We start from the raw sequence: 5,827 nt of genomic DNA on the forward strand, positions 1-5,827 counted from the left end.
ATAAAAAAAAGATAAAAAAAATAATAATAAAAAATAAAAAAAATAAAAAAAAAGAAATATGGGTTAATTTAAAATGTGAGAGTTGGCTAATAAGAAGCCTGAGCTATTGGTTGAGCATTTATGATTAATAATAAGTCTCTGTGGTTATTTGGGCAACAGCTGGCAGGACAAATCTGATCGGCAATCTAGATGGAAAAATCCACCTCCATCTAAGAATACTACAATTTTGTTTCAATGATTATATCCACAACTATTTTTCAGCTGTGTCACATGACTAAAACCTCAGTAACAGTTTGGATTCTGGGTTATTATGGTTATATTTTGCCAGACAACCTGATCTATCGCTAATGAAGAAAACACCCACAAGTTGTCCTCAGGGCTCCACATGCATGCTGCGACACACATATAAACCCACAAAATGAACTTTTAAATAATTAAAACATTTTAAAAAGAGAATAGACAGGAGATATGTAGTTCTTGATACAGCATGCCCAAGGATGATCTGGACTCTGAGTGGCATATAGAGTTGGTATTGTGAATTTTTCCTTAAAAAAAGAGTAGAATGAAGGAAAATAAAACAAAAGCTTGATCAGAACAATAATTAAAAATTTAACATATGATGAAAATTCTAAATAAGTAGTGGATAATGAAGGCAACCGGGAAATCAGATTCAAATATGCCATTCAAGTAAAGCACATAAGATTAGACAGATGGGTTAGTATAATAACTCCATCATTTCCTTATTCTGAACACATTGTTTGTAACTAGCATGGACCTGTGGACATTATGCTAAGTGAAATCGGTCATCTGCATACAGACAAACACCACGTGATTTTACTAGTAAGTGGAACCTAATAGAACAGAGAATAGAGCCTTCAGAGTGTGGTGTGCAGCCTACAGCCATCAGAAACTACCTCATATTTGTGAGGTGTTTGTGCTTGTGTCTGGTTCCTCTATATAATCAGAATTATGAAGCTGTGGCTACTCAGGGCTTGCCAGTCTTCACTATTAAATTCTCCCTGCCATGTGACTTTTCCTAGGAAGAATTTAAAATAATCATCCAGCCCAGATCAGGGTAAAAACTGTGCAAAGAATTGGTTCATCTAAGCTGAGTTGAATGGACCAGTTTACTTGGATATCCAGATTACACTGTAATTTATAGGTCGTGGGAGACTCAAACGCACCTGCATGACCAGAAATTCTGGCTCCAACATAAATGACAACCAAAAAATAAATAAATAAAATAAAATAAAAAATAAAAAAAAAAGCTGTATGAGAAAAGATCCCAAGCCTCAATGAAGATTCTTCCTCCTATGCACTCCCCACATCAATTAGCAGCTAAGGCAGGAAGAAGTGGAGACTGGAATCTCAGGTGAAACTGTGAAAACGGCCTCCACATCCCCATGAGATTCTAACTGTCTCATTACCAGTACCATAGGGAAGGCTCCCACTCTACTGTGCCAAAGGTATTCTGTGGGCTACAGTCACTGCTTCATGATGGCTAATGGCCATGGGCTGGCTAGTTCTGTCAACTTGACACAAGCTAGAAGTATAAGATCCAAATGTAGGGTATTTTCTTAATCACTGATTAATGGGGAAGTTCCCAGCCCTTTAGGGTGGTGCCATCTTGGGAAAATGATCCTGGGTTCTATACAAAAGTAGACTGAGCAACCATGGTGAAGAAGCCAGTAAGCAGCACCTCTCCATAACCTCTGCATCAGCTAATGCCAGGTTCCTACACTGGGTGAGTTCCTGTCCTTATACCTTGATGATAAACAGTGATGTGGAAGCATAAACCAAACAAACCTTTCCCTCCGTTTAAGAACATGACCCAGGAATGGAGTAGTTTGAGAGTTCTGAGTGCTTGTGGAAGCACTCCAAGAAAACAGGACAAATATCTTCTCTTTGGGTTTCTCCAAATCACAGAATTTTATTTGGACTGTTTCCACGCTCTGTCCAGGCATAGCAGAAAAGAATGGTTTATTTCTGATTGCTTTTTATTGCTTATTATCAATATTCATTAAAATGTTTTAAAAAGTCCTTTGTGTGCTTCTATGAAGAACATGATTTTGTCATGCTCAACTTGTCTTTGTCATTGTATACAGCGTGACCTCATGTGAACTTTCTTGCCCTCAGAGTATAACTTGTCTGCTGCTCTGAATAAAGTTGGCTGTTGCATGAGACTCCAGTCCACCTCCTTCTCCCAGGTCCCTCTACCTCTGGAGGGTGACAAGTGGTGCCTGAAAAGGGACCTGAAATTGGCTATGAAATCAGAGAGTGGGGACCCTCATGGAAGAAGATGAGGGACAATAAAGGTGCAGGGAAGGAATCATTTTATGTTGACTATCTGCTTCATTTTTTAAAGAAAAGAGGAGCACTACTATCAAAAACACAGCTTTTAAGTTGCTTTCAAGTTGTTTGTGAATACAAGCCTTGATTTTCAGAAGGAGGAAATTTAGATGAGGAAGTATGGGACAGAGTCCCAAAAACATACTGCAAAGACATATAAACCTGGTGAAAAGATCACCATTCAATTCTGGATCACTTGGGCATTAATATGGACGGTTATAAAAAATGCTTAGAGAAGATAAAGATATTATTAAAAATGAGAAAGAGATGGCTAATTCCTTTAATGACTATAAGCTGGATGGTGAAAACTTAAAATTGATTTGAGAGAGGGAGGGAGGGAGGCAGAGAGAGAGAGAGAGAGAGAGAGAGAGAGAGAGAGAGAGAGAGAGAGAAGAGAGAATCTTCCCCACTCAGGCAAAATGGAAAGTGAAAATGCCCCACTGACAACTCTGGGGTGATTGCTCCCCAGTTCCCTTACTGGAGCCTCTTTCAGATATGTGCCCTCCCTTGTCTGAAGATTTCCCTATAGCACGGGTGAGGAATTTGTTTTTTTTTCTTAAAAAAGGAAACATTAATTTTTTATTGATTTAAGTGCTAAAAGTCTTTTTTTTACTTTAATGCAATTGTTTATTTATTTTTTTAATTTATTTATTTATTAAGGATTTATGCCTCCTCCCCGCCACCGCCTCCCATTTCCCTCCCCCTCCCCCAATCAAGTCCCTCTCCCTCATCAGCTTGAAGAGCAATCAGGGTTCCCTGACCTGTGGGAAGTCCAAGGACCGCCCACCTCCATCCAGGTTTAGTAAGTTGAGCATCCAAACTGCCTAAGCTCCCCCAAAGCCAGTATGTGCACGGGTGAGGAATTTGATGATCAATCTAATCTTGACATTTCTTAATGAGGACTTAGGAGAGCCTGTGGAAATCTAAGTTTAGAACCCAGACAAGCTAGGGCCTGGCAGTTCATTTATCAATTTCTCCCCAGCCTCATGGGCTGAGCTTGGTGTTTCCAGTGCAATTTCAACAAAGTCAGAATATTTATCAGCGATTGAACATGGACATAATGAAAGAATTTTTTAAAGACTTGTGCTTCCTACGGTACTGTTCATTGTTGTTATGAATATCTTACTGTTTAAGACAATACTACACATGATTGCCATGATTTTTATATAACTGATAAAATGATTCTTAGCCCTCCCTAAATTCTCCAATGGTAAATGTATCTTACTTTCATGAAGTTCATGAAAAGTTTTGATAAATAGGACTAAGGGGTTATCCTGGAAATGCCACTTATGAAATGCTGATGGGGAATGTTTAAATGGGTTGCAACGAATATCAGTTGCATGATATACCTCCCACGGCCCTTCTGCTTATCCAGGATGTAGCTCTAGCTGCCTGGATGAAAACTGATACAGGACCTGGCTTTGGGTCTAATTATATAAAAACTATATTAGGTCCTTCTCTGAGTCTCTGCTGATTTCATAGGGAGACTCAAAGATGCTATTGAAAACCAAGTAAAGAGGATTGAATTCAAAAGCTATTATTAAAACAGCTGGCTTTGATAAGGTCAATGAAGATTGCCAAGGATTAATCAGGACTTAGAGAAAGAGAGAGGCAGAGACAGACAGAGAGAGAGGGACAGGGAGAGGGAGGGAGAGAGAGAGAGAGAGAGAGAGAGAGTACTTATGCAGAAATGTCTGGACATACAAACAAAAACTTAGCTCCTTTAGAAACATATGCTGTTCAAAACAGATGTCAGCAAAATGTTTCAATTATAGCTGATCTGGCCACTTAAAGAAACAATGTAAATTGCCTTTGTAACAACTGAATGCTCAGAGTCAAAGAGCCAGCTCATACCCTAAATGCAAAGGAAGAAAGCATTGGTCTATAGAATGTCAAGCTAAATATGCTGAAGACAGCGGTTCATTACCTAGCAACAATAGCAATATCAATGAATAACTGGAAAATGGATTAAAGGCCTTTCCACAAGCCTCACAATATTAGAGGATTAAATCCAAAAACAATCAGGACCGAGAGGGGTACACCCACACACTGAGACAATGGGGATGTTCTATCGGGAACTCACCAAGGCCAGCTGGCCTGGGTCTGAAAAAGCATGGGATAAAACCGGACTAGCTGAACATAGCAGACAATGAGGACTACTGAGAACTCAAGAACAATGGCAATGGGTTTTTGATCCTACTGCACGTACTGGCTTTGGGGGAGCCTAGGCAGTTTGGATGCTCACCTTACTAGACCTGGATGGAGGTGGGTGGTCCTTGGACTTCCCACAGGTCAGGGAACCCTGATTGCTCTTCGAGCTAATGAGGGAGGGAGACTTGATCGGGGGAGGGGGAGGGAAATGGGAGGCGGTGGCAGGGAGGAGGCAGAAATCCTTAATAAATAAATAAATTTAAAAATAATTAAATAAATAAATCCAAAAACAATAACATTTGTACTAACATCCAATTGTAATCAAATCTATTCTTTCATTACAGGCTGCTGCTCAAGGAAATGCTGCTATTGATATTCATTGTCCTAAAGACATGCCGTTTCCCCTCTTCAATGACTTTTTACATTATACATAGTATATTGGTGACCTATACTGTCTGGAACAGTTGAAAATCTATTGGCTCACAATAGTTTATCTATGAAAGGAATCACAGGTCATACAGGATTTATTGATAAAGATTATATAGAGAAATTGTAGTCATGATCCCAGTATTGATTGGCAACAAAAACAGGAAAAAGTGCATGGTGATTTACTCCTTTTGTATAAAAAGGTACATTGTGGGGGAAGATTTGGTAGTATACATAAAATTATAGCTTTAAGCACCTCATTAAAGGAAAATTATAAATCACATTGGGTGTTAAAATAAGAGGAAAAAAGCTTTTACAAGGTTGATTGATTCTGGAGCTGATGGCTCTATTATAACTATGGGAAAGTTGCACCTGGAATGGTCTGTTGTTGTTTTTAACAAAGTCTCCATAGTTCTATTTTATCAAAAAAAAAAAAACTTGATAGTCAGATGCTGAGATGAAAACCTGCTGGTTCAGAAAGGCAGAGACAGCACCCAACTACTTCCTCATCATCCCAGAAAAAGAGCTTTCTCCTATGCCATCTCCAAGAAAAAAAAAAAGCTCTGTCCCTCCCTCCTACTTCCTGTGCATCTCTCTCAGTCTTACTGATTTCCTGTTTCTCTTTATGGGTCTTTTTTTCTTGTAAACTGATTGCTAACTCCTCCTCTTGGCCTATGGTTGATTTTATTTAATCCTGTTGACAATATTGAAGTAGAAAGCTCTTGGATAAAAGGTGTGTGTTAGGGATAGTTCACACTACAGCTATTTTCCACCAAATAATATAATCTTGGGGCTCACAGTGTGATCAAATAGCCTGCAGCAGACTGTCATGGATTAAATTCAACCCTGACAGGGTTAGGAACTATGAGCTCTAATGAGATTAAGCAACATTGAGAAAGCA

Source organism: Microtus ochrogaster, chromosome 16 (assembly GCF_000317375.1).
Source record: "Microtus ochrogaster isolate Prairie Vole_2 chromosome 16, MicOch1.0, whole genome shotgun sequence".
NCBI classification, from domain to species: domain Eukaryota; kingdom Metazoa; phylum Chordata; class Mammalia; order Rodentia; family Cricetidae; genus Microtus; species Microtus ochrogaster.